We start from the raw sequence: 12013 nt of genomic DNA, 5'->3' as shown, positions 1-12013 counted from the left end.
AGTGGGATGACTCAGGGCTGCTAAACTACAGAAGATCTGGCCTTCTAGGCAAAATTCTAGGCAAAAGATGCCTGGATCATCATAGAAAATGGACTTTCAAGGCCTTTAAATCCTTGTTCCTCAGATCCTGTGGATATTGTTAGATCTTACAATTCTACTGTAATTATATTATCCTTCAAGTCATGGACTTCCTAGAGAAATCATATGAAATTCTCACTTGGTAGTAAACACACTGTACATCCCAGCCTTCTCAAATTCTTGAAAAGGTTTGGATCAGAAAAATAGAATCAATTAAATTCAAGCCATTGGAAGGAAGGCCTGTTCACTGTAAACAATTAAACAATTTGTCCTTCTAAACATATTTTTGATTGTTTATTTGTTTTAAAGTTCAAGTCAAATAAGCTGTTTTGATCTGTAGAACTGAAGCCAAAATATTTTCAGATGGTCAACTTGTAAACTTTTTGACATTGACTCATGTTTTTTCTTGCCAGATTCATGGCTTTTATCTCTTTGAGACTCCCTTGGCTTCTGAGAGACTTCCTTGGCTTCTGAGTGCCAATTTTAAATAGTGGTTCAAACCCCAGTTAGATTCTTGGTACCTGAGACAAGCTCCAGTGATTTAAAGCATTTTCAAAAAATTCTAGTACAAGTAACACCAATTTCTTCTATACAATTCAAACAACACCATCTCACCTTTGCAGGGCTCTAAGAGAAAAATCTATAGTAGAGATGTAAACTTCAATTGCTCTCTGATATTTTGACTCAATTTCCTGCATTCAAAGCCTGTCCTGCTTTGCCCACCTGAGCTAAAGTGTTCAGGGACTTCTCTGGACTAAGAAAGTACCAGCTAAACAACATGCAAAGCAGGGGAAACTATGTTTTGCAACTCTTCTTTCTTCTGTTTTGCAGAGATGGCAGAGAGGAATGAACATCTTAGTATAGCTGCTCTTGGTGGAGGAGACACCAGGGGAAACTGGGGCTGTGGCAGAGGGAATGAGGGAATGAAACTGTTGGTCTGCACAGAGCAGAAGGCTCCAACAAAGATATGGGGCAAAATCCAGGAGTGTTTCTGCATGTCTCCATAGCCCATCTCACCTAATTCCCAGCAATTTTTGTAATATGTGAGTCTGATAGGGTGATACAGGCCATGTGTCTTTCTCTTAGTCCCTCCTAATTAACTTTTAACTTGGCCCCTGCTGAGAGAGGATCTCAAGGTGTTTCACCAGATGGCCAGAGAGAAAGGACAGAAGAGCTATTCCACCTGAGGGAAGTCCAGCCAAGGGAGAGTGTGGGGGTACCAGTCATCAGTTTTTCTGGGTCTGGATTGAAGGGACTTGAGACAGTAGTTTATGTTTGGACTCAGGTGTTTATTATTTCTTATTAGTAAAACAGTCTCATTACTGTGAGTTCGGCAGCTTTTCATTAGAAGGTACAAAATGGCCAACAATCTCTTGTTACAAGGTCATTTAAAACTAAACTATCCAATTAAGAATTGACACCTAGATTATTTTCCTTTTTAACCCAATAACTGATCCCAAAGAGCCCGCAATGTGGACTTTTCTTCACACTTACAAAATGCCACCCAAACCCATGAAGAAGAAGGAAGAAGCATGAAGAAGAAACCCAGGATGAGAGCCTGTGCCTTCCATCTTGCTTCCATCCACAACATATTAAAAATACCAAAACCTAAATTTCTCACCAAGTGATACACCTACACTATAATCTTTTATATAATCTATTTCACACTTTTGTGGATTCTAGTCTGTCTTGAAGTCTAGGAAACTTTCTCCATGAATGAGGGTCAAAGTCAGTGCTCCCCTGGCACCCCAGAGCAGACAGAGAAATATTCCCGGTGCCCTGGGTTTCCACAGGAGAGAATCCTGGAGCCATCGGTATCAAGCAATCCACACAGCGTAACAATTTAAGAACATCCAAACTGCTGCGGAAGTTTTGGCTGCAATTTGATTTTTTAGGAAACCAAAGAACCTAACTGCAAATCACAACACAAAACAAAATTCATTTTTGGTACTACTCAATGAAGTGTGCTGCTGCAGGAACCAGCAGGTCCAAACCTAGAAGCTTCTCTGGCCTCTGTTTGCATTGACTTCTTCCAGTCCAGCCCTGTCACGCCACGGGCCACCTGTGCACCTCAGGCAGGTCAGCTCCTCTCTTTTGCAGAAAGATTTTCACCTGCAAAACAGGAATCGCTGGAGCACCATTCAGCCTGGTAGGAATACCATGACAGTAAATACTCTAAAAATACCAAATCGCAAGTTTCCTGAAACTGAGGAGAGCAAAAGGGCTTGTCTAGAGCCACAATTCAGGCAGTTGTCTCTGCCTAAAAAGCTCTAATGGGATGACAGGACATGACAAAAAAAAAAAAAAGGGATTTCACCACCACCAGAGCCATGCCCTTTCTCAAGCATAAGCTGTACAACACAGGACTTTGAAGCAGCACATCTGTGTCCATGGTGTACAGGCAAACCTCTGTCTGACAGAGATTTTGATTTAAAAAACAACATGAAAAACAGTAGTATAGATCTGGCCTGGGCCTATGTCATGTTTGCCAGGTTGAGTCCACATGGAAACAACCAGAGGCACAATCAGGTACAGGTAGATGGAGCTGCCTTCCACAAGCAGAGACATTGAGAGAGTGAAGATCCATGCCACACTGAACTGTGTCTCCAAGTGCCATATCCACATGTATTTTGGACATTTCCAGGGATGGTGACTCTACTACTTCCCTGGGTAATCTGTTCCAATGCTTTACAACCCTTTTTGTGGAGAATTTTTTTCCTAATATTGCGGTCCCTGACTGATTCTGCTTTACACCAGTGCCTCTGATACAGGCTCAGTTAAAATTTCATGGCTGAGCTGGTGCAACTTGTCTATGTGATCGTTTTTAAAATGGTTTGATTTTTCTTTCCCCACCAGGAGAACAAAGAGAAACTGAACTGATAGCAAGCAGATTAATCCACTGAAAAGACATTGTGTCAGGGTTATGGTTTGGAATATTTGAAGAATGTGAATATTGATAGAACAGAATCAGAAAGAGAGGCGGCCCTTCTTTTGTCACTTGTGCTTAGTTTGCACACGTTTTACTTTATCAGCTGCAGTGGAGTTTTTCCCAGTCTAAACCAGTGTTAGAGAAAGAGGTGAGGCACAGGAACACCAAGAGTGAGAATTTTTGAATTAGTGAACTGAACACTCTGGACCATGTTTAAGCATATACATTACATACACAGAAAAATGATGGGAAGGCATGAAGAAAAAAAACACTTGTGAAGATGCTAAATGCAATTTATTCAAAGAAATAAGATCAAAAGAAGTGTTTGAGCAGGAAAAAAATTATGCTGTATGCAAAGTAAAAAAAAAAAAAACCAACAAAAAACCAGCAAAAACAAATCCCCCTTGGCATTTACTCCAGAGAATACCAGAAAAACAAGATGATAATTAAGCTTCTGTGTTGCATTACTTTAAAAATTCACTTGAATGAAAGCAAGCAGTACAATAATGAACTGAGACACAAAGCACTGTTCAATTAGAGGTTGAATTTAAGGGAGTTTATAAGAGCAACACTTAACAAAGAACAACTTGGTTGAGCTTATTGTTATGGAAAAGGGGGAAAAAAGTTGTGGTGTGTTAAATGGCATTTATAAAATTGGAGGGTCTGATCAAACTGATCCAGATTAGTCCTCCACAGTCATAAGACTTTAAAATTAGGTCAGGGGGATGAAAGGAGAGCTGTGTCTGAACTGTTTAGTACAAAGGCAATGTGACATATGGAACACGTTACAGCTCAAGAAGAGAGCATCAATGTTTTCAGGAAAGAAAATGACAGGGCACTCCATAAGGAAATTTACAACCATGGAAGCTTCAAAAGGAATACAATTCCTATTTATTTGAGTATTTGTTTAGGGGAGTCAAGCACTGCCTGTGCTCCAAAGTATAAGCATTATTTATTCTTCTTTCCACCTTCCTAACAATGGTGTTTGTGGGGTTTGGTTTGTTCCATTTTCATTGGGCTGCAATTTTGCCTTCCCAGAACACAAAGGACAAGGAGCTACTAACATTTTAAGGGCTATGTTCTTTAGGTTCAATAGTAATGGCTCAAAAACCTTCTTTTTCTGCATTTTCTGCTTTTACAAGGAGTTTAATAAGTGAAGACTTCAGTACAAAACAGTCCTTGAACAAGTTGTTCCTCAGCCTCCCTGCTAGGTATTTCAGATTCCATCTCCTGAAGGAAAATACTGAACACTAATACAGAACTTCTGTTTCAAATCTTGAACCTTACTGTAGCCTGAAAATTTCTCTTCAGTTAGAAACAAATTAAAGAAAATTGAGAGGTCATTCATTGTCTTTACACCATGTATAAAACTCTCATTTTCACTGACAAAAATTGAACGCTAGGAGGAAGGCAATGAAGCCACAATACATTTTTGTGGAGTGATACCTGCATTAAAGACATTTTTTCTGTTAGAATGTAGATGAACTAGTCTCCTTTCTTGCAGTAATGCTGTTTTTTTCTTCCACATAGCTGTAGACCAGCACAACCAGCTTCAGTCTAAGCTCAGTATTATTCCCAAATGTAAGGAAAAGGAAATAATTTGGTGAACTGCTGATCTTAGCTTCAACTTGGTGATAGAGCACAGAAAAGAGGACAAGAAGATCATTTTGTTTCACCAGCTTGATGTTCGGGTATTTGTATATTCCATTTTTCAATATTGTTAGAGACCTGCCAATGAAAGATCTTCCAAAAACAGTCACACTTTCTTCAGGTAAATCTGAATCAGCACCACACAAGTCTGCAGAGTTATTTTAAGTCTAAAGAGTATTTTAAGTCTATGCAAGCAACTTTTAAGCAGAAGACACAGCATTGTTTCTTAAATTCCTCCAGTTTATTTGGAATCATGCTGGTTGTGAGCATTAACACCTGACCCATTCCCTATTGGGTTTCGTCATAACAGCTTACCATTACTGACATTAGCTGAAGAGAAAACCAAGCCAGCTCAGACTTATGCCAGATTATGACCTCAGTTTTATGCAACTCAGTCTGCCATCGCCTGCTTTCTGTGTGACCAAAAGCAGAGTTTGGCCTCAAGCTTTAGTTTTTAAGAGTTGCATATACACAACTGTCTCCAAGGATAATACCATTCAATAATTTAAAATGGGAATAAATATCCTTTTCAATTTTCCCTAATTTCTAGCAGTCTAAAAATACATGTCTTATCTTTAACTGGGTAACTCTAGCAAAGTATTTTGCTTGTAAACCCAACTTCTGCCCATGCCCTTGAGTTCCATGGTCCAGACAGTCTGAAACCCCCAGGCTCGACCTGCCAGGTTCTCTTCTGCTTTCTACTAATCTTATCTCAATCAAAGCCCTCCTGGAGGTTTGACATCCCAAACTGTGCCTTCATATAAATGCAGACAAGAAGGAGGCCTTCATGACACTGTCAAGGAAGAAATTTCTGAGGCTTGAGGTGCTCTCAGCCCAGAGATGTTGGTGTAGGGTGAGATGATGGGAGCACAGGACAGAAAAGAAGCTTGTGTGTGGTTTTGTCTTTTTCTAGGAGGGCACAGGAGATATCTCCTGAATATGTGTAGGCTTCCCTTCAACTCCAGCCATAGGAAAAGCTGCTTTACATCGAAAAGGCCCATTACTCCTGCATGCAGCTCAGCAAAGCTCTTTGTGTCAAAAAGGCCTGAGAACTTTTTATCCCCTTTACATGCAGTTATCCCAAGACATTGACTGACCTCTCACCTTTTGTAAAAAGTTCTCCCATATGTTTGCCTCCCCAAAGTTCCTAAGGATGTGATTGCTTTGTTTTGTTTTTGCAGTGGGCTCCTTTCCATATTTTCTAGTAACAGACTGCAAGCAGGTTAGGAAGGTCCTTCAGAGGACTTACGGATTATGCTCCCCAGTTTTCCAGCATTAGTAATAACCTATCTCATTTGAACACAGGCCTTTACCTCAGAATTTGCACAGGATGCTCTTGCTACTCATCACATGTTGCCAGCGCTGGTACCTCGTCAGGAATATAAAAAGGAGGGAGGATTGTCCCCCCCCCTTCCCTAGCTTTTCTCCCATGCCTGTTCAAGCTCAGCTTGCTCAGAACAACTCCTGCAGCCAGAGGAGCAGGGACTGCTCACCCAATACTCCCTGCTGAGAGGAAGTGGGTGGAGAGGGGATACTGAGATGACAGAAGTGCAGAGAGCCCAAGCTTCACCCCACTCCACTTCCTTGCTCGCCAAAAGAGCTGGCTGGGAGCATGGGAGAGTAAACTGCTCCATGGGGAAAAAAAAAAAATTAAAAAAAAATAAAAAAGGAAAAAAGGAAAAAAATGAGGATGAAGTAATTGACTTTTGTAGCAGAGCAAAGGGAATGCAAGCAGTGGTGGAGGGAAGATAGGGAGGAACTGTGACTGACTCACAATATATTCAGTTCCCCGCTCCTGGGGAGATGCAGCTGTGCATCTCCCCTCATTTAGGCGGTAAAGTTACACCATCGTCCAAAGTAAGCATCCCTAATTCTCCTACTTCCTGAAGCACAACAGTGTTTGGCTCCTTTTTAATCAGGGATTTCTACTGTGCAAATTGAAGTCTAGGACCAGGCTTTTCCTATGTGCAGAATTAAAAATCCTTCCATTGATTGTTTTGTCAGTTCCTGGGGAAAACTACTGAACTGTTACAGCCGATTTACATTGGCCTGATCTTTTTTTAAAGCTCATTCCAAGTTATTCTTAATTCCTCAAGACACCTGAGATGCTGTGCATGAGCCAGCCACGGACACATTTGGCAATGCTTCCCACATCTTTTTCCTTCCCTCTGCTTGCTTCCCAGTTACTTCTGGTCTCACTCAAGTAAGGACTGTTTCCCTTTTCTACCACTTCAGTAGAAGAAATAATGGCATGGAATTACTTCTGATTTTGGCCAGCTTTGGTTAAGGCCAGCAGAGTGTGGGGAAGAAGCTGAAGGAAGAAGCTAATCCAGTGCGTAGAACTAACCTAGGCCAGCCCAGACCTCACGAGAGGAAGGTCTGAAGGCCTACTCTCCCATTTTCTTCCCATGTGAGCTTTGGCTTGCATAACTTAAGAAAAGTCATACAACCTACCTGGGTTTCACTATCCAAACTGTAAAACAGCCCTCTCTTACCTTCTGTTAGCAGGGGAGTTGGAACTAGATGATCCCTGAGTTCCCTTCCAACCCAAACCATTCCATGACTGTGATTCTGTGAATTTTGGGATGGTTAGATGGGAGTAGGATCCTTTTGTGAAATATATAAAGTGTGCATTTGAAAAGAGGTGACCAGAAGTCTGCTAAAAAATTACTCTTTCCATTCCTGGTTCTCGTACCCTGAGAATTACTTCAATCCTACCCTTCTATAATTTTTTTCACAACCAGAATTTCTTCAGTAAGAAGGGATTTTCTAAAAAGCCATACTAGTTACTGACTGTGTAAGGAGAAGTATGACCAGCTGTGGTACATCTCATTTGCCTCCTTCACATGCCCAGTTTAAGACTTTGCTTTTCTGTCAAATATCTGGAGATCATATGCTGGGTGAGAGACAACATGTGTTAAAGTACTCCCAGCTCTAAAATTCCACTTTCAAGGATTTTTGGCAAGGGGGAGCAGGGAATGCATTGTGTATCAACAGCAAAATGGTATCTGGATTGAAAGATAAGAAAAACCTCCATGGCTTCCAAAAACCAAGGCCATTTTCAGACGAGTTTTGGACCTGGCAGAGGTGCAGAGCTTGCATTAGTACAGTGGGAGAACACAGAAATCATGCTTTGACTTTGAAAAGGCTTCTAGAGATCCTGATTTGCAAATTATTGGACATTTTGGATGGAAATTAGCAGAGCATTCAAACATGAGCTGAACATGTGAGCAGTCTGCACTGTAGCGAGGTGACTCACAAACTTAAAAATCAGATATTCTGCTAGACTAGGACCAGAATACTCTTGCCACCCTTGAGCATTAATCCCCAAATATAGTCAAACTCATGGTAAAGTGTGAACTGAGAGTTGAAACTGGAACACTTCCACATCTCGAGGAGAATTGCATACAGGAAATTTTATCCACATGCACATTGATGAACTGGGGAACTCCCAAGCAAAGTTCCTTTTCAGGCAGATTTCTACCAGGAAAAAAATGCAGAGGAGCTGGATTTGCCAGAACAGCCCTTACCCTCAGGACAAGCCTATGTGTAAACTGTTATTTGCTATAAACTAATGCAATTAGCAGGATGACTTTTTTGCTCTGAAGGGGCAATGGCTTTTTGAAAGACTCAGATGCAATGGGAAAAAACACAAGCCTGTCATGGGCATACATTGTATTTTTGAGCTCTTCATAAGAGAGGCTCAAGAGCTTCACTCTGCACCTGGGAGCAGCTCTAAGAGAGCCCTCATGATTTTACCAAGAGAAGTTGTTGGTAGAGGCAATGTCTCCTATTAACAATCTTATTTAACTGGTCAGAACAAACAAGCTCTTTCTGTACAAAGCTCTTTTTAAAGTCTGACATCTTTTGCAAAGAAGCAAACTTCTAACCTTACCCGCCACCTAACACTTCTGTTTCACCAGAAATAGAAGACTCCTTTTTCTCTGAGAATGAATTTAAAAACTTCATTTTAAGCTGGCTGTGAGTGAGCTACTGCACCTGTGCAAAGGGCATGGAAAAGATGTTAATTATACACAGTAATACTAATTTCACACCACAGTTCTGATGGAAACAATTCAGTTGCATGCTGTATGTTAAAATAAAGTTCAAACATCAGCTGTATGTAATTACAGTGTCATTCCCTCCCTCTCTTATTGTACAAAAGCTTTGTCCAATTAATGCTGATTTCATTGAGTTCCTATGGTGGTTTTAAAATAATTGGATCAGGTCTGGGATCCTTTTCTTAAGAATGCTGCATCAGATACATTGCACCTGCAAGCCTAATGAGACTTTTTGTATCTGGGGGGTTGTGAACCTTTGAGGCATAGGGAGAGGCAATTCAGAGTGGCCATGGATGTATTTGCGTGTGGATTCAGGGAAATATAGAGTCATGGCCTCTGGAAAAGCAAACACTGGTGCGGTTCTGCATGAAATGCAGCGGCTCTTCCCCGGCAAGGCTCAGTGCTTGGGACAAACTCCAGAGCACCAATGTTGTCTCTTCTCAACCATCTTAACACTGAAAGGGGCTGCCCAGGAGGTTTAGAGTCCCTCTTCCTGGAGGTGGGAATGACTAGATATGGCACTCGGTGCTCTGGGATGGGTGACTAAGTGGTTGACAGTCACAAGTTGAACTCTATGCTCTTAAAGGTCTTTTCCAACCTTAATGATTTTGTGATTCAGTGATTCTGTACCCTCAGTGCAAGCATCTGTGTTCAAGGGTCACAGCAGAGCTCTCAGAAAAACAAATAAACACCCTTTTAAAAAATGTTAATGACAGAAATATCTCAGGTTAACTTCGGGGTCTATTTTAATTCTACCCAAACAAAAGCTCACTTCATTTCTAACTAGTATTCCCTATATTCCCTGTATTTCTTTTTCCTTGTGGGTGCACATCCTGTCTGTACTCATAAATCAGGCTTAGGAATACAAGATTTTTCATAATGAGATGCTGCACTTTTGAATTTACATCCCTTGCTTTATTCTGTTTGTTTGTTGGATTTTGCTATTTTCCTTACTTCACAAAAGAAAAAGGAAATCAGATGATGTTAAAAATGACAGAAGTTGTTTTCAGCTTCTGAAACAAAAAAAACCCAGAAACTCTTTTGCTTTCAATGTAAAATCTTGCAAAGTAATGATATATTGAAAGGCAAAGCTGAAAACAGTTTTCCCATCAAGTATCCTAATAGCAGAAAAACTAACAAATAGTGTTTTTTTAGTGCCAAGATTTTTTGGTTTTTTGGTTTTTGTTTTTGTTTTTTTTTTTTCCTAAAAAAATGAGTTGTCCTGAGGCAATGTAAATGGAAAAACATGTCAGACCATCCAGCATCACAGGTCTCCAGGAGACTGCTCTTTCTTAGCCTAACAGGAGAGGGACAAAATCCAGATAATCTGAGAGGTGCTTCCCTTTCTCCTTCTGCTACCAAGTTAAATAAAATCCACCTCTGGCATTTTTAAATATGACAATCAGGACAATCTGTTACAAGGCCAGGCTTAAAGCCCCCAGAATTGCGGGAGGTGACAGTTTCATCTAGAAGGCTGCTCTCAGCTTTAATTATGGACAACTTAAGCCCTCAAAGCATCTCTCTGATAAAAATAAGAGAAATTGCAAGTACTGCCTGATTTTAATACAAAACAATTAATCAGCCCTGGTTGAGCCAAAGTAGGTCCAGGTTGACTTGAAAAGTTAATGGATCTTCAAACTGTTTCAAGAAAAGACTTAAATGGAGTTTCAGTGCTGCAAGGAAACACGAAACCCAGGCCTCTTTGGTGTGGCTTTGGGTTTGTTACAAACATCTTGCATAGCTTGAAAACTGCTTTTGATGATTGGCCTAACTTCCCTTTCCTCAGCTTAATCCCAGTTTTCCTGATTGCACTCCTTGCCCCACCCTAAAGCAAATGCTCCCTTTCCCCAATGCTTACACTTTCCAGATCTTTGCCTTGGGTTTTCTGTCATGCCCTTTCTGCAAGCTCAAGGCAAATGCTTGCAACTTCAAGGCACTTTCCTCAAAGGTCAGTTCTACAACCCTTTCAGTCATTTTTGCTTCTCCTTCCTGATTTTCTTTTTGTATGACAATACCTTCCATCTTTCAAGCAGCTTTCCCAGTTTTACTGCTTTCCTACAAGAAGCAGCAATTCCTTTCCAGCTCGGCAATGAAATGCCCCAGTATTTTCATTTATTAAATACTGTGCTTTTCCAAAGTTTTAGATCATTCCTGGGTCTGATCAGGCATTGCTCCTTTCTAAGGGTTTGGTTTTTTTTGCTTCCATACATCACTGCTCAACATTAATATTTCCCCAGCACATGAGCTTTTAATTTCTACTTCAGGTTTCATTTTGCAATTTTCTGACAATGTTTTATTTCTCCATCTCCCCAGCAGAGATTGTATTCCTCTTCGCTCACTGCTGTTTGCATCACCTCCAAATTCAGCTGTAAATTTAATTTGCTCTACTGCTATTAACAAATAGTAATGAAAAGATTAACTAACACACAGTTTATCAGCTTAAATCATCCATAATATTTTAATTCTGGAGTTTTCTATTCTTTTGTTTGCAAATTGCTTCTGAAGGAAAAAAAATGAAAGTGCAAAGACGTGGGCAAATCTTCTTTTTGTAGAATAAGCACAGGTCCAGGTCAAGTCAAGCTATTTATTCAGCTATGGACATGACTTTTAGATTTCTTTGTATTTTGGGCAGTTTTCAGAGTTACACAGTGAATAATATGAAGAAATATTTCCACTATTATTGAAATTTTTTACCCCACTACAGCTTTATCTCTACGATGGTACTGTTTTTATTTCCCTGTAATTCATGCTTTTCTTTGATAGATAAAACAACAACATTACAGGTGGCCTTTGAAACATTACCCGTGTCCTTCCCAGATCCAGCCCGTGTAACACAAAAACCCCAACCTCTCTGACCTCACAAATATCAGCTGATTTCTGTGTATTCCAGTTTCTGCTCTTTTAAAAAGGGAACAATGGCAGTACTCCTACATTGTCAGTAATAACCAAGAGAAACATGTAGGGATTGCTCCAATATCAGTGATGTGAGAATCACAGAATGGCCTAGGCTGGAAGAGACCATAAAGGTCGCTTTGTCCCACTCCCTGCCAAGTGAAGGGAGACCTTCCACTATCCCAGGTTGCTACAAGCCCCATCCAGCATGGCCTGCAACACTGCCAGGGATGGGGCAGCCACAGCTTCTCTGGGCAACCTGTGCCTGGGCCTCAGCACCCTCACAGGGAACAGTTTCTTCCTGGTATCCAATCTAAACCTGCTGTCAGTGTGTAGCCATTGCCCGTTGTCCTGTCACGCCAGGCCCTTGTCAAGAGTCTCTCTCCATCTTTCCTGTAAGTTC

At 40.7% G+C, this 12013-nt stretch overlaps 1 protein-coding gene and 1 long non-coding RNA gene across 3 annotated transcripts in view; one reads left to right on the top strand and one right to left on the bottom strand.

The window, feature by feature from the left end:
- Positions 1–12013, bottom strand: part of LOC136568381 (uncharacterized) — a 47681-nt gene that overhangs the window by 14756 nt on the left and 20912 nt on the right. The window contains exon 4 of one of the 2 annotated variants that reach the window (XR_010785204.1): positions 1347–2190. The exons of the other annotated variant lie outside the window; for it this stretch is intronic. This is a non-coding gene — a long non-coding RNA (uncharacterized lncRNA). Of the gene's footprint in view, positions 1–1346; positions 2191–12013 lie in introns of those variants that run through there. 2 annotated transcript variants of the gene reach the window in all.
- NTF3 (neurotrophin 3) overlaps positions 1–12013 on the top strand; it is a 47182-nt gene that overhangs the window by 27926 nt on the left and 7243 nt on the right. The gene's annotated exons all lie outside the window — the stretch shown is intronic.

This window comes from Molothrus aeneus, chromosome 32, assembly GCF_037042795.1.
Source record: "Molothrus aeneus isolate 106 chromosome 32, BPBGC_Maene_1.0, whole genome shotgun sequence".
In the NCBI taxonomy this organism is placed as follows: Eukaryota; Metazoa; Chordata; class Aves; order Passeriformes; family Icteridae; genus Molothrus; species Molothrus aeneus.
This window is presented reverse-complemented; position numbering and strand designations above follow the sequence as displayed.